Consider the following 25,694-nt stretch of genomic DNA (forward strand, 5'->3'; position numbering starts at 1 on the left):
TGGAAGGGCGGTTTCCGCTCTCAGGCAGGAGTTTAGAGACGCAGGGGCTATTTCCTTACACTAAAGATCTTGATATAACGGTGGGGGAAAAACCGTGCGTGCACCCTTACTGCACCCCGAAGACGTGCCAATAAACCTTCTGGGTAGAGATTTGTTGAGCAAATTGAAAAATTGAATATGACGATCTCCTTTACAGAACGAGGAATAGTGTGCTCAACACCAGGAGTATGCCCAGTACGAGCAATGTTGATGATCAGCAGAGTGATGAATGAAGTTGTGGTGCGAGGGGTACCCATTGATATAAGCATGTTCATATATGGTATCAAGGTGTTAGCACGAGTGGTGCCAGAGATAACGAGAAAAGAATGGAGAACACCATCAGATTTCATATTCCGCCCAATTGCACACACAGACATTGTACCAGGCACGATAATGTCCATAGACATTGAGGCAGTTCAAGTATCCAGTAAACGTATTGTGGTCATAGGACTGGACGGCAGGGGTGCGAGTGGAGGACTGTGTTATGCACAGACCCAAACATAATGCTACGGGATATAACAGATGAGGAATTGTTCACTGATGGTGAGCGGTACATAACCCATTGATGGGTTATGTACAGCCAAAGGCTGTGCGGTGACAATATACTCAGACTCAGCCTATGCAACTACCACGGTGCACTCAGGGCTGTCACGGTGGCGTAGAAGAGAATTCAGGAGGGCAGACGGTTCTCCAGTACAGCATGCAACATTGTTGAATGAACTGATAGATGCATTAACAGTACCATCGGTAGTGGCAGTGGTGAAATACCAAGCCCATACCAACAACACAGACACAATCTCAATGGGAAACGCGGCAGCCGACGCAGCCGCGAAGGAGGCCTCATATTTCAATGTGACACCAACACTTGAGTGCATCACAAAAGCAACCACCACAGACCCACGAGAGGAAGCATACAATAATACCCCAATAGCGCAGATAATGGAGTTACAAATACGAGCGTCCCAAGAGGAGCAAGAACTGTGGAGCAAACGGGGATGTACACAATCAGCCACAGATCTCATTTGGAGGCAAGAGAGGACAGGAGAGGTTGTAATGCCCATAGAGTTACTAGAAATAGCATTCCAACAGTTGCATTTCCCCGGCCATGTAGTGAAACACCACATTGCTGCAGACATTCAGGAACACTGGTTCGTCCCCAATTTACAAGAGCACATGTCAAAATTAATTGTAGAATGTATAACATGCCAAACATATAATTCTGGAATGACATTAAGAACACTGCGTGGTACCTTGCCCCGACCAACAGGACCATTTATAGAGCTCCACATAGACTATGCTGATATGGGAGAGTGGTGTAACGGAGCAAGATATTTGATTGTGGTGCTGTGCCCCTTTTCAAGGTGGGTGGAAGCGGGCCCATGTCCCCACCCAGACGTGAAATCTGCAGCCAAGTTCCTCGTGCGGGAGGTGTTTTCACGTTGGGGGATATGCAATGTGATTAGATCAGACAATGGTACGCACTTTGTGAATGACCTCTTTAAGGAAGTGACATCAATCTTGGGGGTGAAGCACAAATTATGCTTAATTTATCACCCAATGGCGAATGCGGTGGTAGAAAAGATAAACAGATTATTAAAGAGTAAGTTGTCCAAGTTGTGAAACACATTAAAAAAAAAACTGGGTGTATTGCTTGCCCCTAGCACTGTTCCAACTCAGGATGCAACTCAGGTGTAAAGACCACCATTTAAGCCCCCACAAAATTGTAACTGGGAGGAGAATACACACGCCAGTATCCCCGATTAGAAGAGCATCGGATGCACACAGGGCTGCCACAGTGCTGGGGGAAGAGTTAAAGGAATACCTAACCCAGTTAACACGCGCAGTACGCAGCATAGTGCGACAAATAACACCGCCTTTTACTGAAAATGTGATGACTGATCCTACTACACCGGCCACAAGTTCAAGCGGGCCACTAATGCCGGGGGCCCATGTGCATGTCCGCAGCTTTGTGAGAAGGTGGAATTCACCCAGGTTTCATGGCCCCTACAAGGTCATTTATAGTACACCCCCTGCGGTGAAGGTGAAGGGATTGAAGTATTGGGTGCACTTATCCGATGTGAGGAGGGCACACAGTAGTACAATCCCCCAGGAGGAGCAAGACAGCGCTACTTGGACAACAAATGAGGTTGAAAGAAAATAACAAAAGAGTCGGTAAAAAAATATGCAGAGATAGAAGTGATATGTATTTTGTTCTGCACAGCTTACTTCCTCCTTCTTTCTTTTCTGTCTCTTACCCCTCTCCTCTTCAATTGGCCAGCATATTGTCTATACACCTCACCTATTTCTCACTCTCTATCTGCCACCTTTATTTTTTGATGTTTGTCTCTACAGCAAAAGTACATGAGCAATAGAGTAACAGAACAAGCCTGACTGAAAATAATGATTAAACGTGAAGTTGAACAAGAATGTAAATATATGTATATATTGTGATGACTTAACGAATTTATATCGCCCTCCAGGTGAACAATGGCCCAAAGACCCACGATCGGAGAGAGCGAATTAATGATAGATGGCGATAGGGTCGCCAATAGGGTTAAAAGGTACAGTAATGTTGAATGCGTTTTGAAATGTGCTGCAATTTTTATGTCAGTAATGTTGTTTTTTGCAGCTTGGTACTATACCCTTTTATCTCTTGTTGATGACATGCAAATGGGGGGGGCAGGGCTAACATGATAAGAGAAGGATCGCAAATGATATGGACTGGGGTGAAGACTATATGGCAGGAGTCATATGAAATTAATGTTAGCAAAACAGACGGAATGCAAACCTCAGAATACATCACTGTGGGATCAACAAGTGTGTCAGTGTTACATTTCGATGTAAATATGAGTAATGCTTATGGATATAACAAATATGATGGACATTATTATTGGACAAATGATTTAATTAACACTAGTATTAATGCACAGACAACCATACACCCTACCTCACACAATACTGCTGCTACTGATGATGATACATATGCCATATTGAAAAGTAATGATACAACATGGGCTGGGATGTTTCCAATACATTACAAAAGGGTGAAAAACAATGATCAGGAAGGGAGGAGGAGGAAAAGGGGGGCGGGAAGGAAAGATACGACATCTATCACGACCTGGGGTTAGATGAAATAGAAGATCCCCGCCACCCTGATCAATCAAATGGTATTCTGACATGAGTGCCACGGCGAAGCATGCAACAAATGAGAGCTGCTACGTCTGTTCACTCATCCCGCATGCATCAGGAACCCCAAAAATGTTAGTACCACAGGAAGTGCCCTTGCCGGAGGCCCAATGTTTAATTCATCTGGTTTTATGCAGAATAAAGAACACATTCCAGGCGCACACTGTCACATTGGAAAAGCTGGAGACTGAGAAAACATGCACAAGCTGGCGGCAAGGAGTAATTTGCCTGGAGGAACCATTTCTTGTCATCAAAGGGACACGATTTGCAGAAAATAAATGGCACGAAGAAACAATACAATGCAAAACCGAAGCGCTTCGAGGCCTACCAAATGACACTTTCCAATGGATAAAAGGGGCATGTGACCCCGTCTGGTCGCAACATGTCGCAAAGCTAACATGGGTCACAGCATTAGAAAAATCTATCAAAATACAAAAAGAAGTGTCACATGAACTGTGTATCCATGGGGAGGGGAAAGTGAACATGGGGGAAGCAAGGAGATGTAACAAAACGGTAATAATTCCCGACATGAAGAAAGGCACAGCTGCACTAATGGACATGTATTGGGTTTGCGGCAAGCAAGCTTACCTGCACCTCCCCGCATCGTGGAAAGGAACTTGTGCTTTAGCCACCCTCCACACAGCCCTGATGGTTATACCAGAGAGCCACATCCAAGGGTCAGCAGCGCAATCAGCTGGCATATCGGCAGCAGAGCAATCGGCTGGCATATCGGCACCAGGGCAATTGGTTGAACCATCGGCAGCGCCCCAACTAATGAGTACAGAAACTCCAGCATATGAACTATTGGCAGAATATGAACTAAAGAAAAGATTGACACGAAGTAAAAGATCCTCCAATTACATCTCATCCGAATCATCGAAACTCCTTGCTGAGATCCCGCAGAAATACAAGCTCTTCATCAGCAGAGACATTCTTTGCCTCACTTCTTGCACCTGGACTGCAAGCACGAGCAAATGCTAAATGGTTGCAGATAGTACGCTGGGAGCTCATTCAATTGGCCAACAACACTGAAGAGGGGTTCAATGTGATAAAGATAGAGCTCCGCGCGTTGCGCCCAATGACAATGCAAAATAGATATGTCCTCGATCTCCTCATGGCGATGGACAGTGGTGTTTGCCGAAAAATTGGGGGGTGGGGGGCGTGTTGCGCATTCGTGCCAACTGAAGACGCTGATAACGGGACACTCTCCCATGTGATAAACGCAGTGCACAACTTAGGGGAGAGAATGAGAGCGGAAGGAGGAGCCGTAGAAAGTACATGGTTCGACAATTTGTTCAGCTGGATACCATCATGGGTAAATGTGGCAATGAAAATACTGATCCCCATCATCGTTTTTGAGCTCCTGTTCTTTTGTGTGTGCCAACTGGGACTACGGTGTTGTGAGAAAAGCATGCCAACCTCAGCGATGATGGTGACAATGAGCCGACTGACACCGGTAGCTACCATTATAGATGCACAAATGCAAACAGGAGAGTACACCACACCACAATACAGAATGACAGCAATTTACAGGCAATATGGGGATATAGTGAATCATTTGCATTACACAACGATAAAGGAACCAAGAGAGTTGCATGGTACCAAGAAGTATGGGTAGATCTAGATGGGGATGGAGGTATTTACTTAATGTGAACCCCAGATGAATATGCCAGAAGAGGAAACAGCCTTAGAAGCGTTTGCAGAGCTTGGATGCCCATAAAAGGTACCCCCGCGTGGAACAAGGCGGTGGCGGAGGTTGAGTACTACCGAAGGGAGAATGAAAAGAATAAAAAGTAGAAGTAATCATTACTTTAGATGTAACGAAAGGGGGGGAATGTGTGGGAGCGAGGGTCCAAGGGGCCCCTCTCTACCATCACTTCTCAGTACAAAACTTGGACCAAGTGCCTCTAGTGGTGGGTACGCCCCTCGCCCTTATGCGATACTAACATTTGGTTATATTCGCGTAGATGGGACCACCGAGCAGGACACAGGGCATCCATTTTCTGTACCCCCTTTTGACTCCATCTTGGTAACTAGGCCTCACTGCGATAGTACAAAATGCATCTCTCCCTTTTGCCCGCTGCTGTAGCTCGGAGCACATGGCCCCCATCCTCGTCCCCACTCCAACTGGAAAACTCTGCGGCTCCATTCTCATGCTGAGGCCGGAGCTGCTTGCAACAAATAAATAAATGTAACACATCCCTTTTCCTCTGAGATCACTGTCCTGCATGTGAACCAACATGAGCCAAGCACAGGGATCGTCCATCTCCACAAAAGTGTCCTTGCCCTCTTACCCTCGCCAGTTGAAACTTATTGCCATTCTAACCCTGTGTCCTTGCAAGGCATCCCTTTCATGTGCCAGACCGCCAACCATACTATGAAACCCACCCAGCAGTACCCCCCCAACTAACATTAGACCCCTGTGCAGTATATCGTGCCCAATACTAACAAGTGCCACATACCTGAGATTCTTGTGAGACTAACCCTATATTTCAATGACAGTATTATAGTGGTCAAGGCCCTTAAATCTGTGACCCGTGTCACCCAAATGTGTAGATGATATAAACCCTTGAGTGATTTGTATAACAACATGATACACTACTGAGAGTCTTTTGATCAACTGTTATTTAGTGCATGCATTACTCAGAATGTATTTTCTTAGATAGTGACCACTGTGTTTCACAGCGACCTGACCTTCACCCATCCGGAGCACAAATGTCTGACGTCAATCCGCCAACCAAGCAACCAACCCCGGAGGAAGAGATGATGCCCACACCTAAGTCACCACCACGGCTGACCAATCCTGGTCCAACGTAGCATCATATGTTAAAAATGTAGATGTACTATATAAATGTGTTGTAACCTTGATGTGGTCAGAGCGCTCTCAGAGATCTAGATAAACTTTTCCTTGAACTCTCGCAGCCTGCGCTTTTGTGCCTTATTCCCTGCCCAAGGAGTGTCCGTTTTATTCATTTTTACACGTGAGAGTCAGGGTGGGCACAAACACAAGTGATAGCTATTCCTGAGATTCCAAATAACTGTAGGTGGGCCAGGAGGACAGGATGGCCGATGGTGTTGAAGATGGCCAAACAATCCAATGTCATCAGCACTCCTGCACCGCTGCCAACAAACAACCTCCTGATATCGTCATCATTGAACTAACCAATGAATCAGTGCTAAAACTGGCCAATAGAAGATGGCGATATGATCACAATGTATCTGAATCTATAAGAGGGTATGGTTTAAAATTATGTACCTTGTAGGTATAAAGTCAAAGAAAATGTTACGTTTAACTTTATACCTTTGCTCTTGTGTTGAAAGACATTGCCAGCTGCTTCCTCTGATGCAGAATCATCAACATTCTTGGCCATTAAAGGGGTTGGAAAATGCCCCACTAGCACTAATCTATCAGGTATTTCCCTACCTCAATCAAAACTAATGGGTCTGTCCTTTGTCAAGATGTCCAAAGCAAAATATATGTCCTGTGTCTGAAATCCTATTCTGGCCCTCACACTCGAAAACTAATTTGAAGTTGTGAAGGATATGGTCTCTGGTTCTCAAAGTGCACAAATGGTCAGATCCAACACACATGGAACGTTTTGGTTGGATTTACCCAAGTGGACAATGTTCACAGTTCCAGGGAATGGCTCCCTTCCCCAAATTCCTTTAAACAAAACACAAAGTTCCAACAAAGAATAATCCAAGCACCTTGTAACCCCAGGAGATTACCCCTCTCCTCTTGGTGGGTTCACAGTTCTCAGGGAAATGGTTCCCTTTCCCAGGTTTCTCTTTACATTCAAAACAGTGTCAGGAAACAATGTAACCCAATCGTCTTCCCTGGGCTTATTGGGTGTTTCCAGTGTCTCTCCGCTTCTTCTCCCTCCAGTCCGCTGGCTCGGCATGCGTCCCGTTGGCTGATATGTCTTCACCATATCCTTTATTGCGCATGGTTCCTGATGCCTCGTGCAATCAGGTGGCAGACTTCCTGCTCTCTGGTTCCTCTTCACAATGTTCCCATTCATCTTCACGACTCTTCCCACAGTGTGCTGTCCGTCAGAGTTTTGACCAGTGTCAACACAAGCCATGGTACAATGTGGCCTCTGCAGCTCCTTCTCCTTGGTGTCCGCTGTTGCAGATTTAAACTTCCTGGCATGATTGACTAACTTTCAAAGACTAGATCGCTGTGTTGGTCATCTTCCTTGCTCCGTCCCCCTTTCTCGACTCAGTTGTTGTCCCGTAGTTCCTGGTAGGATATTGTGGAAGCCGATGTTGGACCCTATTGGGAGTAATCATCATTGCTCTTTGCCTCTTCCGTGTCTCAATTGTTAACATACTGTTCCTTGGCTGACATTGGGGAATACCTAAAGTAGATTTGGCATGTGGTTGAGGGAGTGTGTTACAATATGCCATCAGGCCTCGAGGAAGGGAGATAACATCTAAAAAAGGGAATGGGGATATGAGACTTTCTCCAATTATTCCATGTCATCTCCGTGAGGGTCGCCTTCCCGCACGTGGTCCTCACTCATATAGGTGCTGCCAGGGTCAGGATCAGGTAGCAGCTGCCGTCCCCTGGCCACATGAGCAGAGGTGACCTCGGGGAAAAGAGAGATTACATCATATTCATTATTCTGTTAATTGTAAAGGTTAGTTGCATGAATGGACAAAAATAGATATGATAAAAAGCCTTGAAAAACGTTTTCAGTGCAAGGCTCTGTGCAGCTGGGTGCAGTCGGTGTTGCACAGAGCAGTGTCCATCTATTGTATGCTTGATTCATCATTTGCTGTGTAAAGTGAATTTCAGAAGTTCTATAAATCAGAACCGTCACAATGTTAAAAGGAAAGTCATACCCAGACAGGCCCCACCATACTGGGTACTCAGTTTTAGGCTAATTGTCAGCTTAAGGTGGGTGAGATGGCCCTTGCCCGTCATTGATAACAATGGATTTAAATATAGCATTAATTACCCTTTCATGGGCAGGCAGGGCCACTAAAGGTCCTTGGGCCCAAGCCAGCTAGGCCCAAGCACAGCATTTCCAGCCCTATGCGCATCCATGAACGCAGTATTTATCACGGTTTGCACTCAGAGCCGCCATCTGGGGGTGCCGATACATTTATCGTTTGTTTTTATGTAACCAGGCTTGGAACAATTCATGCTTCCACTTAAAAGAAAATTACACATATGGCTGCAATTGCAAAAAAAATAATTCCATGACCTTGTACCACCTACACAGGGTGCAGGCTAAGTAGAGTCACAGCGACCCAGCATGATATGCAGGCAACTACTTGTAGATTTTGCTTTTATTTCCAGTCTCCCGATTGGCCAGCCCCCTCCCACATATGCTTATATATAATGCAATCAATCGTAGAGCAAAGCGAGCTCTGGGAACTAACTACAATGCATGAAACTGGAGTAGATGTACAGACTGGATGGAAGTATTTAACATCTAGTTAGCTTTGTGTACTCATTATGTAAGAGGAAAGAAAGTAAGAGACTAAACAGAGTGGATGGCAAAGCAGAAAGATAACTGGGCAAACTAGGTGGAATATTGTAGTTTGCGCCATCTCCCTTTCAGGATAGCTGGTATAAAAGCAACAGGGTGATATGGTAGAATGTCAAAGATTTTGGGATCAGCTCATGGACTGAGCACCAGTTGTACAGATTAGCAGGTCCCAAAACTAGGATTGCTGTTCTTAGCATTTGGCCATGTGATCATGTACATTTTCAATAGTGTTCACTCGTCAATATGATGCACCTTCCCCAACAAAATGGACACTGAGATTTAGATACACTAATTTAAACTTTACTCGAGAACATGGAGACAATGTGGTGTTTTACAGTAGCAAAAATAATTATGCAACAACTTAAATTATTAGGACTGATATCGTAGGAAACATATTGGTCTTTTACAAACAGGATATAGTTAGCTTAATTAAAAGAACAATCCTGATTACTTCGGTTTTAAAATTTGAAAAAGAAAATGTATTGGCTAGCACCACTTCCACACAGGCCTGAAAGACAGGGCCCTAGACAACACCCGAACCGCCCAGTGGGAAGTCCGAAGCCAGATATATGAGCGGGGGTGGGGGGGGGGCTGGGGGAGGGCGACAAGGCTGGCAAGACCCTGGCCTGGTTAGAACGACGGGAACAGAATAAAGGGCAAGTATGGGCCATTCAAACCCAGGAGGGGGAAATGCTAACGGGCGAATCCAAAATAGCAGAAGCCTTTGCCAACTATTATGAGAAACTATACTCCCCACCAATAGAGAATCCCACACTAAGCACCCCACACTTTCTAGATCTGAACACAATCCCCCAACTCTCCAGACCACAAACAGAAAAACTACACATTGACATCACTGAAGTAGAAATCGAGGAAGCTCTATCACAGCTACAGACGGGGAAGACCCCTAGCCCCAACGGCTTCCCGGTAGAGATTTGGAAGCCATTGAGCGGAACGACAAAACACATGCATAAAATGTTCCTCCGCAGCAGAGAACAGGGCCACCTCCTCCCGGACCTCAGGAAAACAAACATAGTAGTCATCCCCAAAACAGGGAAACCCCCAGAATGCTGTGCCTCGTACAGGCCCATATCATTAATTAACGGGGAAGCTACAATACTAGCCAGAGTCCTGGCAAATAGGCTGCTCGGGGTGATCAGGTCTCTGGTCCACCCGGATCAGTGCGGTTTCATGCCGGACAAGTCCACACGAATGAATCTCCGCAGGATCCGGGTGTCCCTAAACTGGGCAGTTGAGATCCCAGGCCCGCTGGCCCTCCTTGCGGTCGATTTTGAAAAGGCATTTGACTCGGTGGGATGGGACGCCCTATGGGAAATAATGGAGCGTATGAGATTTGGGCAATACTTTAGGTCATGGGTCAAACTTCTTTAGACCCTCCCCGTAGCATCTGTGCGGGTCAACGAAAAATCATCCCGGACATTCCCGCTGGGTCGGGGGACTAGACAGGGCTGCCCCTTATCGCCCCTGCTATTCCTTCTCACCATCGAGCCCTTGGCAATCAGGCTACGCACAGATACACAATGGACGGGGTTCGTCTGGCCAGCAAGGGGGGGGGGGGGGGGGCGTTGAGGAACGCCTCTCACTATACGCAGATCTCCTGATTTACCTGAGCAAGCCCGCAACCTCCTGCCCGATATTAACCAGGACCCTGGAGGAATACCAACACTTCGGGGGACTTCGTGTAAACACACAAAAAACAATATACTACCCTGTCCAAGGGGGAGATGAAGCGATCCCAGAACCCTACCCATACTCCATTTCGATACTGGGCTTTACCTACCTGGGTATACAGAGAAGAAACTGAACCTGCACCCGATAATGGAAAAATGTGAGAATGACATCTCCCACTGGAAATCTCTCCCACTCCGACTACTGGGCAGGGCGGCACTATTTAAGATGTTGGCACTCCCGAGATTTCTATACGTCCTCCAAAATGCCCCACTCCCAATTCCGGTTGCCACATTCACAGACATCGATAAGCCCCTACGCGCGCTGCTCTGTGGATGCAATTTGTCCAATCCAGTTGGGAGGGGCGACAGCAGCTTCAACTGATGGCATTTGTGGATGGGGTTTGTCAACAGGAATATGAGGATGTTCTCTGAATAGTTCATAAAGCGATTGATAGATTTCACTCACAGTACATTGACAAGTACGCTTGTTCAGCGTACATTTCCTGAGGTACGTTTTGTGGAGACACAGTCGTGTTTCGAGAGGCCCTTTCAGCATATTGCTGGTTTCAATATACTGCTGTGGCTGGGTACGTACGAGAGATGTGCCACTTGCAAATCTCTAAAGAAGCCGTTATGGGAGGATCATCCATTCCTATGCATCCTCTCACCCACAACCCCAACGCCCCAAATGATGACTAATGGGCTGCCCGTCTTGGTTCCTCTTCAACATTGGCTCAACGCTATAGCCAATCAGGAAAACAACTCAAATACTACTAAACACTGTACGATTACTCTTGGTAGATATGAGAAAAAGAAAACGCTACACCACCAGCTCAAGTGCCCAAAGATGGGCTAAATGATGCAGCAAGTCATCAAAAGGAAGTCAATAGACTCAAAAATATAAACAATACTCAAGGATTGTTCAAGAAGATAATGGACCAGTGCAGACATTGTCTGTTCCATTTACATTTCCGGCTTTGTATTTCATGTACTCAAAACATCATATCTTTAGGCTTTGGTGGAAAGAGTTTGCTTTTGCAGAGCAAACATATGACAATCTCACATAAACTCTGCTAATCAGCAGAATGACGATATGTAAAGTCAATCTATTTAGTCTACTGCATCCCAGCATTGGTCTCTGAATAGAGTCGGCATTTCGCAATGTGTGCACCTTGAAGAGCAATGGTTGCCTCAAGTGAGGGAGACCAAGTGTAGCAGCCAGACATTACTTATTTCAAATTAGGGTAGGTGTTGGAATATATAACAAGGTGTCTTGATATGCAGCATGGGCGAACGTCAGTAGGGCTCAAAATGTCCCTTCGAGCTGGAGCACCCAACTACCTAAGCCACCTGCTTTACCAGGGTTCGGAGATGGGCCCTACATAGGAGCACACGGAGCAACAGATATGTTTTTTTTTTCCCTTGTTAGGCCACATCAATTAGTTGTGCAATTTTTCTAGGCACAGTGGGTCAGAGACACGTCTAAAATGTCTGAGTTGCTCGTTTCCTGAGCCACATACAAGGCTGCTTGTCCTAATTTACAATGGTGCTGTGGACTGGACTGCCTCATTTTGGGGCAGATCCAAGCTTGACTTTCTAATGATTTTTCCCCTTCTTTAGTGGCAAAATACAATGAAATAGAACTGTGCCGAGAGGATTTCCAAATGGTTATTATACATTGAAAGCTTGCCAACTATCACACGTTGGTGTGTAAATCCCATGCCTCAACATAGATAACACAGCACAGACATTAAAGACGCCTGCCGCACAACTCTGCAACTGTGGGGCACAGTCCCATTACCACCAGATGGTTTAAAATGACTGCTGCAGGGATCTTTGTTAACTCGGAGGTTACAGGCAAGACTCTTACTATGGCTGACAAAATATTAATACAAATTATTTCTTTTTGGCAAATTATTATCTGCATGATTCGCCACTTGACCAAATAGTGTGATGAAGGGTAAATCATTATTTCTGAACATCACTGTTCACTTATCTTCCAAAATTGGAGGAATCTTAGAAACAGGTCATAATCGGCAGTGAGGGCTATCAAAAACACAAGGAATACCTCCACACGCTGAGCATTACCTCAGGTCGCAAAGGACCAAGCCCAGTGATGCGATCCAGTGGTTAAGTAGTCTGCTTCCCCACTTGATCAAACTGTGTGGTCATGGTCCAATGACTTATCTTCCAGCTTTCCAAATTCAATTAAAGTTGGAAGCGCTTGAAATCAGCTAAACACTGGTAAACAAAATAATGCCAGGAACACATAAGTGAACAGACCAAGTGCAGAATGTCTCATCACCAAACACACCCAATGTAACAAGTATGTTATCTATTTTTGTCTTACAAAAGGTACACAAATATAACTTCATGAAACATAGAAGCCTCGCCAAAGCTTGCTCCTGGTTGCGTTCTCTAAATCAACTGCTGTTAGAATGCCGGACAGGTGTTTTTGAAAAAACAGTGCAGGTTCAGTATCTGAACACACCAGTGTAGACATGATTTCCTATCACCTCTACAACCAGAGCCTTTCCTACACCCAAACGGGAATATGCTAGACCCCCAGTAGGAGTTATGGTAGGACTAAACGTTAGAGAAAAGCATATACCGGCCACTGGTACATCAAAGAGAAAGTAGACAAACGCCTGCAGTGGGCTAGCAACCCTCACTCATCCACACAGGACTGATTTAGTAATGTAATTTATAAAAGGGACTACTGTTAAACCACCCACCAACCCATTCCTTAATGAAACATGCACAATATACTGTGAGACAATATATGGCAATTTATATGGATGCCTGACACTTTACTCACATGCACAAAAGTGCATGAATTGATACTCAATAAAAACTCTGTTCTCACAATCTCCTGCAAAGTGCATTTCTATTTATTAGGAGAAAAAAAGTAACAGGAAAGCATTGCAACCTTTACTGTGACTACACAGAACACTCAATATGAGAAAGGTTATCACTGAAAAACACTATAATTTTCTAGCCTATATCCCCCCCACACTAAATGAATCAACCAACCAAAAACTACAATAGCTTCTTAAATGCAATTCTATGCTAACCAGTTCTCACTAAAATGCCTCAGGAATTGAACTGTCTTGCAGTACCCCTCCCTTTTCTCAAACTCATATTGAAACCGGTAAAACCATCTCTCATGCTCACACCAGTCCTCTGTGGTGAAAGAGTGCCTGCTGCTGGAGGAAGGCAATACAAAAATCATGATACAATCCACAAAATGTCACATCCAATGGCAAAACCATCTACAAACCCATCATGGTCTCTAATGGCTACAACAAGCCTTAAAAGTTTTAGTGTCCATTATATGCGACCATGAGGCAAACATAAGCCAAATCTGAATAAGATAGTTCAATGGGTACTGAGCAGCTGTAGCTAAGGTTGCTTCCCTACACAGCTCAATAAAAAATAAAAAAACTTCTCTCAAAAGCAGAAAAAGGAAATTGTAGCGCCTCTGCCATCAATTATCCCTTTTAGTGCTGCAAAAAATCCAGGTCAGAAAAAGAGGAGCAATGTTCCCCTCTTTCCTCCGTAAGCGAGAATGGAGAAGGTTATCCAGCTTGCTTGGGTCCTCAGCTATGCCTCTCTCCAACAGCATCTTGTGATGATTCTCGAACAACTCTGCGTCATCCCACCCAGATCCTCCCTTTATATAGCCTTCAGGTGGTTTGTTTTGCACATTCCCTCAGAATGTTTACCAGCAATGTTCTCTGAGGATATCGTTTGCATATTTATTTTTTATTTATTTTTATTTATATTTGTAAAGCACACAAACGTCTCTTGGGCATCGTGGCGCTGTTGCAGTAATCTTATTTAGTTGCGTGAGCAGTACAGAAGAATGACAGTGATGACAATCAAAGTACAATGATGATGCAAGCAAAGTAGAGTAACAAGTAGAGAGAAAGGTTGGCAGTAGGTTTCTTGGTTACAGTAGAACAGTGTTGTGATGTAGATAAGCTCTAGACAAATACAATTTAATTAAACAGTTTAGTTTTAAGGGCTTTGCGGAAGGTTGTGTATAATGCTTCATTTCTTAGTGCTGTGGGCAGGGCATTCCAGCGTTTGGGAGCTAAATGTTGGAAGCTGGAACCACCAGCTTTAGTCCTTTTGAAGGTGGGGACGTACATCATGTTAGAGTGGAGTGTTCAAATGGGTCTGTCAGATGAGATAGGAATAATCTTGCACTCTTTTACTGGTAGCCAGTATACATCTCTCCTGGCCTGTGACAGATGTTCCCTTTTAGGGATGCTCAGAGGGCATTATTTGGAGTAACTTGTAACCTATGGAGGTTTTTGGATGAGATACCCAGGAGTAGTGTATAACAATAGTCGAGTTTTGCCCCCACTGTAGCTCTGGCTATCGTAAGGCTGTTAGATTTTGACAAGTAAGGTTTGACTGTGTTGATAATTTTAGCGGTGAAAGCTGCAGAGGTTGCAATTGCACTAACTTGAAGCGTCATTGATAAAGAGGAGTCAATGAAAACCCCTAGAGTTTTGACTGCTGGAGAAACAGTGATGGGTGTATAAACAATGATGAAAGTTTTGTATTGCGGGTCTAGTTTGCTAAGCGTGCCTTTGGAGCATACGAGGAGGATCTTTGTTTTATCTCTGTTGACACAGACCGTTTGCTGCCATCCATGTCTGAATGGCTGCGTAGATTTTGTCTAAGGCTGCAGCATCCTGTTCACAGGAGGCAGTGAGAGGGAGTAGGTCTTGGGTGTCGTCGGCATAGTTACTGTATGCTATGCCACCATCATCCAAGTCATTGAACAGAGGTAGGGTAAAGATATTGTGCAGAGGGGGTGCGGTGCAGGATCCTTGAGGGAAACCACAGTGTATGGTGGTGGGTGCAGCGCATGCCTGGTCCGAGAAGACCCTCATAAATCTCCCTTTGAGGAATGAGGCGATCCAAGCTGTTGCTTCGGGGAGTGAGCAGCATTATTGGAGGTGTTTACACAGGCTATCATGGTCCATGAGATCAAAGGCAGCCAACAAATCTAGTAGGAGGAGAAGTGCCGTTTTGCCTTTGTCCATTATGTCATTTAGTTGTATCTTGGGATCCAATAGGGCAGACTCAGTCCCATGGTCTGGGCGGAACCCTGATTGCCTCTTACCCAGGATGTTATTTGCTTCCAAAAATAGCTGAATTTGGGAGTAGGCAACTTTGTCCAAAATTTTCAGCAGGAATGGGACCGTGGTGATAGGTCTGTAGTTATTGGGTGATTCAGGGTCTAGGTTAGGTTTTTTAGTAGTGGGCGAACCCAAGATTCTTTAAGACAGAAAGGGAATGTGTTGGTGTTGAAAGAAGCATTAAGGAAGGATGTTAGAAAATGATTTTGTACAATCTTTCACTAAACTGGCATCCCCTTTACAATTGGACGGATTAGTTTTCCGGATGATGTCCGATTGATTGATTTGATTGATATTTTATTTCTATTGCGCTCGTACACAAGTGTTTCAGAGCGCAGCAAGGGATGGGAACAGGGGAGAACAAAACAGCGATCTTACTAGGCCCAGTGACATTGAGAATGCGCAACTGCATGGGAGAGGGGGAGGGGAAAAGTGCATGGAAGGGGGAGAGGTGGAAAGTGCGAAGCAGAGGAGAAACAGATAAATAACAATAAATAAATAATAAAGGCAACAAACAGTGGTAATGCAGCCAGCAATTTGCAAGTGCTAGGTTTAAGGTCCTTAATAACTCAGTCTCAGATACTTCCCTGAAAGAGAAGAGTTTTCTCTTTAGTGACCGTGCTGGTAGTAAAGCAAGCAGGCACATGCTCTTTTGGAGGGTAATTGAGGTGGTCCTTGATCTTTTTATGTAATAGTAAAATGTTATTGATCATGGCTTTTTGTACATTGGATCACCAAGATTCGTCATTAAAGACTTCTTGTGTGTTGGTGACCCGGGTAGCCAATTCATTACAAATGGAAAGAGGTTTGTATGCTGCTAGTGTGGAATCCTGTGGTGTCCTTTGCCATTTGCTCGGGGCTAAGCGTTTGAGGGAGCGTAGCTCTTTGAGCTCGGAGGAGAACCACAAGTTGGAAAGTTTCTTTATTTATTTTTAACTTTCTTGACCTCTAATGAGGCAATGGCAGCCACTGCTGCACCGAGTGTGGTGTTGTAAACCTCTGCCAGCACCTAGGGGTCAGCGGAGAGTGGGTGCTGTAGTGCTGGGATTTCTAGATGCAGGAGGATTCTGTCTTTAGTAATGTTGTGTGTACATATGGCAGCTGCAGGTGGCAGAGGCTGACGCATTTTAGAAGCTTTACTGTGGATAGGGATAAGGAAGTTGATAAGGTGGTGGTCAGTCCAAGTAGACTGGGTGTTGGAGCTAATGTCCACACCACAGTTATGGTATACTACCCAGTCTAGTGTGCGTCCCTTGCAGTGGGTGCGGTTGACCATTTTTTGCTGGAAGCCAAGTTCCGATAGTCCTTTGGCCAGAGGGGCCGGGCATCAACAATATTCTCCAGTCACATCTTATCTCAAGACATATCTGCCAACAATATTCTCCAGTCGCATTCGGCCTTTCCCAGTAGCCATGTCCAATTACATATACTCTATTGTAGTCCATCAGAACATTGTCTATAATGTACTGAAACATCGGTTACTATTTACATGAAAAATAGCTACTTGTAATTGGAAATTGAATTCCTTATGTTGATGTGGGCACAGTGACCGTCAAACTCAAATTACTGCAGGAAAATATTTCTACCATAAAAAGAGAAGGTGTCTCCTCTTGACGAAAGAGCGGTCTTCACTCAGGGAACGGTCGATAGTGATGGGGCTCTTATCTACTTTATATGCCATTTTCTAGGCCCCTTACATTATTGAACAATCAGAAGGCTCAAGAACTCTCCCGAGCTGCAACATGTCTTCAGCACAGAGCATGTCACTGTCGCAGGAAGAGCGGCCTTACAGTGGTAGCTTCAACAGAGCAAAGTTCAAAACAGTAAAGCTATATTCAGTTCAGGACCAGACATCATAATATAATCATTCTAGAGCAGATCAGATTGAAGGGCTCAATGGGGGTTGTTATCCAGAGGAGAATGGTGTGACCTCACGCACAGAGCTTAGACTACATATACATTTTTTATAGCTTTTAACAGTTTCTTTCATCAAAAGTCGAAGATCGAGTGGACTGTTGCATCTTTCTGAAAATGGTGGATTCGGCTGTCCATTAGATCAACCATCTCGGAGTGACAAAATTCAAAGTGCTAGAGGAGTTGGCCAAAGATATCGGGCATTTACCAGGATGAATGCATAGCAGTAACAGCAAAGCACATTTCAGGGTTTTCCAATGTTAAAGCAGACAAGAAATCTAGGTACCTCCAGGATTTCATTGACTGGAAACCATACAAAGACATTTTCAACTCACTGATTCGCCAATGGGTTTATTTCATTAGGCCTAACCGGTCCGGGGGCGGAGTGGGCCTGATCTTCCCTGAATGGGTCCCTGCTACTATAATACCCACTCAGTCCTACTACTCCTTCAAATGCCTCATCTGGAGGCTTGGTGCGTCTCCTATCCTCTCGCTTTCTCTCGCCACCATCGACAGGCCCCCTGGCCCAGTCTCCCTTTCAGAGTTGTCTGACCTCACCTCTTCTCTCCTGGCCTCCACCTCCAAGCTTCTCCTCCTCAGACTTCAAAATTCACCTCGACACCCCTGATGCGGCCTCTGGCCTCTTTCGCAACCTCTGCAACTCTTTCCCTCTCCATTCGTCCCTCCGGTCTGACGTGCTCAGCCAGACACCTTGAATGATAAATGATATGGCATATATAACGCGCCTATACACAAGTGTTTCAAGGCGCGACGAGGCAAGGGAGGGGGAACAGGGGAATACAGAAGACAATGATCTTACTAGGCCAGGTGACATTGAAATCGCGCAAGTGCAGGGGAGGGGGAAGGGAAAAGTGCGGGTGGGAAAGAGGGAGGGGGCAGTGCAGTACATAGGATAACAGTAAATACAGACAATACAATAAATAAAAAGTGCGGTCAGCTGGTCGCAAGTGCATGAGTAAGAGCAGAAATCAGGTGTCAAGTGCTGGTAGGAGGCTGTAGGGATACAGAAAACAGTCCCGGGTGCAAGGGTTGCCAGGGGGGCAGTGCAGGTGTGTGACTGGCGGTGAGGGGACCTAGGCCCGAGATCAGAGGGAAGCCAGGTGCATACTCAGTTTCAGCCAGGAGATCAGCAGGGGAGACGAGGAGAGCAAGCAGAAGCAAAGAGAAAGGTCTTAGGTGCTTCCGGAACCGGAGATGGTTCTCCTCAGGTTTCAGAGAGGCAAGGAGGCTGTTCAGGAGGGAGGCCACAGCAGAAGAAAGATCTACCACCAATTTGTTACTTGGAGAAGCGAATGACCCTGAGGAAGTTGGAGGCGGATGAGCGAAGAGCTCGAGAAGGAAGATATTTAGGAAGAGAGTTGAAGGTATTGAGGCCCCAGGCCCCAGAAGGCCTTGTGGATAATACAGAGGGTTTTGAACTTAATCCTTGCCGCCAGTGCAGAGATTTCATTCCTGGAGAGATACGATCCCTGGGCTTGAGGCCAAGGACAAGTCTCCCAGTTCTGTTTTGATGAGTTGCAGAGGGCAGAGAGTAGAGGCAGGCAGATTTAGAAAGCGGCTATTGCAGTAGTCCAGTCTAGATAGAACCAGAGCTCTGGAGACAGTGAGCTTCTGGGGGACGGAGAGGAAAGGAAGAATACCTCCGAGGAGGTGCATCTGGTAGTGTGACTTCATAGAGACGTCAGATGTGAAGAGAGAAGGAAAGTGTGGAGTCGAAGATGACCCCAAGGTTTTTAAGACTCACAGGTGGGAGGGCCAAGAGAGGCCGGCCAACGAGTGACAGGAAAGAAGGGAGCAGGTGTGCCGATGAGGAGAATCTTGGTCTTACTGGCATTAAGGTAGAGATGTTTGGCGGCACACCACTCCTGGATAGCAGACAGTCAGATGAGAGAAGGAGAAGAGGAGGCGGAAGGGAGCCTGAAAATGAGTTGAGTGTCAGCCGCATAGCACTGAAAGTTGGGGCAGAGAGCAGCAATGCGGTGGGCAAGAAGTGCCAAGTATTGGTTGAACAGCCATGGAGAGAATTTAAACCCCGGGGGAACACCACAGGACGAGATATCGGAAGGACCCAAGTTGGACCTGAGAAGGTTGATCAGAGAGGAAAGAAGTCAGCCAAGCCAGAGCCTGATCAGTGATACCCAGGTTATCACAGAGACAGTTGAGCAGGATGGCATGGTTGACCATATCAAAGGCAGAAGGGAGATCAAGTAAGATGAGGATACAGGGGGTGTTGGAATCAAGGTTGGCGAGCAGGTCTTCATGAATGTTCAGGAGAGCAGTTTCTGTGCTTCTGGCAGCTCTGAGGCCAGACTGATGGTCATGGAAACAACCAACAGATTCAGTGTGAAGATTAAGCTGGGAGATGGCCAGCTTTTCCAGGAGCTTGCCCAGGAAAGGACTGATGGAGTTCGGGTGATAGTTAGCAGGGCAGGAGGGGTCGGCATAGGGTTTCTTAAGAAGAGGATGTACAAGGGAGTGCTTGGGGGCAGGACACAACAGAGGTGAAGGAGTGGTTGCAGAAGGGTGTCGATGGGGTCCTTGATGGTTTTGGAGGAACAGGGATGCACCTGTTTTGATGACACTTTCATAGATCGGACTGGTCTAGAAACCTAGTCTGGGGAGAACAGGTGAAAGGCAGAGAAGGAGGGAGGAGGTGTGGCTGAAGAAGGGCCAGGGCAAGAGCAGGGAGGAGGGGGGAGGGAGGGAGGAGAGAGGACAGGATGCCCTGCGTTTTAGAGATGAAATGAGAAGCCAGGGCCGTGAAGAGGGCCTGGGAGGGAACAGAATATGTAGAGACTGCAGCAGGATTGGCCAGTTCCTTGCAGATTTTAAAGAGCTTGGGCAAGTTGTTGGATGCCGCAGAGATGTCGGCTTGGATGGGAGCTCTGTTCTTGGTGGGGACAGAGAGCCGGTATTGCCTTTGGAGCATGCGGCAGGCCATTTGGTCAGAGGATGTGCCTGAAGCACGCCATTTCCTCTCAGCTACCCTGCACTTGCGTTTAAGGGTGACGAGTTCCGAGTCTTTACCAAGAGTTGCACTTGGCTTTGGGCTTCAAACGGATCCTCCCAACAAGGGCAAGAACATCAAGAGTATCATATATACCAGAGTTGAGCATGGAAAGGGTTGTGTCAGGGGGCAAGTCCACGGCGGCGAAATCCTCAACTGACGCATGCTTCATGGGTCGAATAACCGAAAAGGTAGGTGGCAGTGCTGGAGTTGGATTGGCCTGAGGCGCAAAGAGGGTGAGCTGGGAGGAAAGAAGAAAGTGATAACTCCAGAAGAGAGGAGTGGGGAGAGGGATAGAAAGGGGAAGGTCTGAAGAGATCAGAGCATCCAAAGTGTGCCCTGCAGAGTGAGTTGGGCCAGAGGGGAGAATAGAGTGTGAGAAAGCATCCCAGAGGTCACGAAAGAGTCCAGAGGAAGGACAGGAAGCATCCAGGTGGATGTTGAAGTCTCCAAGAAGGAGGAGTTGAGTGGTTGAGACTAGGAGGGAAGAGGAGAGGTCTGCAAACTCAGAAAAGGAGGAGGAGATCCGACAAGGTGGCCGATAGATGGTAGCCACAGTAAGTGAAAGGCCAGGAGAGAGAGCCTGCAGACGAGACATTCGAAAGAGGAGTAAGCCTGTGTAGGAATGACAGAGGCATTAATCAACTCAGGGAAGATCAGGGCTACAACTCCCTCCGAAACGGTTGGATTTGGGCGCGGAGAGGATCTTGTAGCCATCAGGGAGGAGAGGGTCAAAGTTTGTGACAGAGCTGGCCATGAACCATGTCTCAATGAGACAGAGGACATTGAGGTCAAGTTCCTCCAGGAGGCGGCATATGTCAGGAGTGTTTGACAGCTGAGCGAGAGTTTAGATGTAACGCTCACCTGATTCCCACGGAGGCGCCGATCTGTTCTGGACTGCTATGACCTCTTCTAAGGTGATGCGCAGGACTCGGAAGACGGACTGGACCGGACCCCCAAACCTCGCCTGTCTGGCCCGTAGAAGAATCCTTCTGTAGATGGAAAAGGGGATTGTCTGCTGGCTAATGTGTCGGATTCCCCCCTTCCCCCTCTCACACTCCTCGAACCCCCTCCGCGATTCCCCGTAGAGTCTCACCTTAGAGTCTGAAAGGACGAGCTCTCCATCCTGCAGGGGCGCGTTGATTTCCAGTTACTTCACTGGATCTCGGGTTTGGTGAGTATTCAACTCTGCTTGACTTTTCCGATATGAGGCCGTAAGTATTCAGTTGCAAAAGTTCAAGCCTTAATTGTCTGTTGTCCTTTTCTCTATTTCAGATGTAGGATGAAGAATCCGCGTAGAGGAATGGATTCGCTGAAGGAAACTCTGGTGAGTCTTTTTGATGGATGGTTCCCTTAGTGATCTTGCTTTCACCCACTAATGCGTGTGTCTTTTTCCCCTTAGGGGCCGGGGTACGGAAGTGCCAAAGAAGCGGCGCCGACCCGAGGTGAGGAAAGATTGTCCCAACAATAATCAGGTAAGTCTTAAGGTGGAAGAATCAGGCCTTCCTCGATCTGTTCCTTCGCTCACCTTTGTTTTGTCTCTTTTTCCCCTTAGGGGCCAGGGTATGGCAGTGCCAAAGAAGCGGCGCCGACCTGAGGTGTGGAAAGATTGTCCCAACAAAAATCAGGTAAGTCTTAAGGTGGAAGAATCAGGCCTTCCTCAATCTGTTCCTTCGCTCACCTTTGTTTTGTCTCTTTTTCTCCTTAGGCGCTGAAAGGCGACGGATGGTGCCAATGGTAGCTGAAGAGCCCGAGGGCGCCTCGTAAAGGTGAGTGGAACGTGGCGCTGCAGCGAGCGATGCAATGCGCTTCTAAAAATAATGTATTTTCTCAGGATCGTCGGAGTGATGGTTCCGGACTCCGGATGGAGGTAGGTAAAGTTCAATTATTCACCTTTCTCTCCTTTCCTTCCTTTTCAGGTGTTCCAGGTTGCAGGCGGGCGTGGCTGGAGCCAGGATGCAGGAGCAGACACGGTGAGCGTCCTGCTGCTAGATGCAGAACAACGCAAAGCGTGAGCTGCTGTCTAGGAGTGGTTTAAATAGCCCCCAAAGTAGTTCCAGGTAAGTATTCTTCCTCAGCAACGCCCGAGTGGTAAAATAGTCCCATAGGTAAACTAGTCCCTTTCAGACCTCAAGGAGGTCTGGATCCGGCAGCATGGTCTGCATCAGGTAAGTCCATCCAAGCACTCCCATAATGAGCCTGGCGCCTATGGTGCCAGGACTGATGCCTTCTATGAGCCTGGCGCCAAAGGCGCCAGGACAATGTCCAAAGAGCCCCTATAAGGGGTTGCTGGGTCCCTCCCTGGGGACATGATATCTGCTTTCGGGGACGCTGGCCCTGAACTGGCTTCCCGGGAGTAGGCATCATGACATTACAGTGGCAATATGGAGAAGGTTGCCGTCCTTAAAAGACGGCCACGGAGGGGTATAAATCAGAGGTACGCCCTGTGGATGTGTAGAGGTGGGCAGAAGAGGAAGGAGGAGAGGGCAAGGTAGCCAAGCAGGAGACAGCAGTGGGAGGCAAGGAAGCTGTGTAGGAAAGAGGGGACAGCAGGAGAAGAAAGGAAATTGATGAGGCGCAGGAAGCGTCTATCGAAGAGGAGAAGGTTGGGTTGAGGGCCTTGGACCAAGACGGTACCATTCAAGTAAACATTAATGAGGACCTTAGAGGACTGGAAGGAGGGCAGGAGGGCCTCCCACCGGGTGCCACCATTAATGGAAGAAGAGAAAGAAGAGAGCACAGAGACCATATGTAGAGTCCATAGGTCTGGCGAGGGAACGACAAAGAGGATGTCGGTGAGGGTTTGCCTAGAGGAGGCACTGGTATAGGTATCAGCAATAGGGAGGCCTGGGCTGGAGACCAGGATGTCCTTTTTAAACTTCTTTGTACCAGATTTAGTGAGGAGAGCAGGATAGTCGATAGAGAAGCAGTTAGAAAAGATGGGAGAGAGAGCACCATCAAGTAGGTAGGGAGAGGAGAGAAGAGTAAGGGAGTGGGGGCAGGGGGTAGGGAGAGTTAAATGCAGTTGAAATACTGGACAAGAACACACCTAAGTTTGAGAGTCCAGTATAGTGGGGAAAAAGGCCTAGGTTTCACAATGCAATGTTAAATATAGGAGAAAACACACCTAGCTCTGAGAGGCTGCTATGTGGCCAGGTTATTAGGGTAGAGTGAAGGCTCTATACCTCACCTGGGCCACTCCCACCTTACTGGTCGCTGCTGGTTGACGGCTGGCCACTGGCTTCCCTGCTGACACCTGCAGACACAATAAGGAGCCGCCTCTGTAGGAGCCACCCTTTGCCTTGGGGCCCTTAGCCGTAGGGGCTGCACGGGAAGAGGGCTGTCCAGGGAAGGTCGGCTAAAAGGGACTATTAGGCCACACAGGGCAGGTGAGGGGGCAGGAGGGAGGCGGCACTGGATGGGAAAACTGGGACAACGAGATGGAAACACACGGCCAGAGGGCCCAACTAGTGCGGCAAGGTTAAGCAAAAGGAGGAGGGCAGCTGTAAGCTCCCAGGCACCGCTTACCTGGTCTGTCCCTGCACAAAGTGATGCTGTAATCTCAGAAGACATTCCCATCTCCAACTCTCCCACTGTTCCTCTCACCTGGACCTCCTGGGTATCCCGGCTACGCCCCCGGCCGCAGCCAGTCTCCTTCTCAGTCATTCGACCTATGAAGCAAGTGTCAGTTGCTGCTTTTGCCGCCTCCTTCAGTCCCCCTCCTGCCACAGACTTGAACACAGCATTTAATAATCTTCTACTCTCCTTCTCCAAAACTCTGGACATCCCTGCCACTGTCATGAGGATCCGCATGAAGCCTGCCTACAAGCCTAACACCTGGTAGGACTCCGGCCTGGCCTCTCAAACGTACGAGCAGAGCTGCTCAGCGGAAGTGGTAGGCTTTAAGCACATCCTCTGACAAACTGGCCTGGTGCCTGCTCCAAAGGCAATACAGAATTTCCATCTGCTTGAAGAAGAGGGCCTATATACACATACACAAGCCTGCATCTCTGAGGCCATTAACAACACAGCAGAACTTTTCAAAATTTGCAAGGAACTCTCCTATCCTACACAGTCTCCATTTCTTCTCTGTCGTCCCTGGCCCTCTACACTGCACTGGCCTCCCACTTCATTACTAAAACTCAGGACAACCTGGATTTACTCTCCTCTACACCACACCCTCAACGGCTGTCCGGCCTCCCTTGCCCCCCCACTCCCCTTCCCTCCTACTCTCCTCCTTGTGCTCTCCTGCAGAAATATCCAGCCTTGACTGATTTCAACAATCACTCCTTTGGCACTCTATTCTTCCTGTTACTCCTCAAGCCCTCCCTTCTGCTGACCCCTGTCTGGCTAACTACCTCCCCATCTCCATTACCCCCTTCCTGGGCAAACTCTTGGAGAAGCTGGACATTTCCCAGCTGATCCACCATACTGAATCGGTTGGTTGTCTCCACGACCACCAGTCTGGCTTCAGAGCTGCCAGAGGCACAGAAACTCCACTTCTGAAAACCTGTGAAGACTTGCTCTCTAATCTCGATTCCAACTCTCCTTCCATTCTCATCCTTCTAGAGCTTTCCTCTGTCTTTGATACAGTCAATCATGCCACCATTATAAACCGGCTCTGTGAAACCCTAGGCATCACAGACCTGGCTCTGGTCTGGTTGACCTCTTACTCTCCGACCAACCTTTCCAGGTTCAACTGGGCCCTTTTGTCTCGCCTCCATCTCACGCTCCACCTGTGGTGTCCCTCAGGGCTCTATCCTCCCACCTTCGCTTTTCAACATTTACCTTGCCGCTCTAGCCCATTTGATCTCTGCCGTCTCTCCAAACTTCCAGTGTTATGCAGATGACACACAGCTCTCCTTCAAGCTTCCCTCCTGTGCCTCCGCCTTTCCTTAATGTCAGTTAGACAGACCCTTCTGATTGGGAACCCAGCTCCCTAGTTCCCTCGTACACTCTGGCAGCCCTCCATGGGCACCTTCCCCTCAGCCTCCTGAGAGGCAAAAAGCCTTGGTGTCATCTTCGACTTCTCTACTCACATCACGGACCTTGCCAAGAAGGGCTACTTTCAGCTGCACCTCCTCAGAGGCAGTCTCCTTTTCCTCACCTTCCCCCAGAAACTCAATGTCTCCACAGCTCTGGTCCTCTCCAGGCTGAACTACTGCAACAGCCTCTTCCT

General features: G+C 47.2%; 1 protein-coding gene and 1 long non-coding RNA gene across 4 annotated transcripts in view; both read right to left on the reverse strand.

Moving 5' to 3' along the window:
• The window catches only part of NOSIP (nitric oxide synthase interacting protein), a 186,618-nt gene that overhangs the window by 44,691 nt on the left and 116,233 nt on the right, over window positions 1-25,694 (reverse strand). The gene's annotated exons all lie outside the window — the stretch shown is intronic.
• On the reverse strand, window positions 18,049-23,911 carry LOC138452832 (uncharacterized). Its single transcript, XR_011260319.1, has 3 exons — window positions 21,612-23,911; window positions 21,380-21,507; window positions 18,049-18,198 (listed from the first exon to the last, which is right to left on the reverse strand). It is a non-coding gene; the product is annotated as an uncharacterized lncRNA (long non-coding RNA).

The sequence above is a fragment of the Ambystoma mexicanum genome, chromosome 1p (assembly GCF_040938575.1).
Source record: "Ambystoma mexicanum isolate Mex_15411 chromosome 1p, UKY_AmexF1_1, whole genome shotgun sequence".
Taxonomy (NCBI): Eukaryota; Metazoa; Chordata; class Amphibia; order Caudata; family Ambystomatidae; genus Ambystoma; species Ambystoma mexicanum.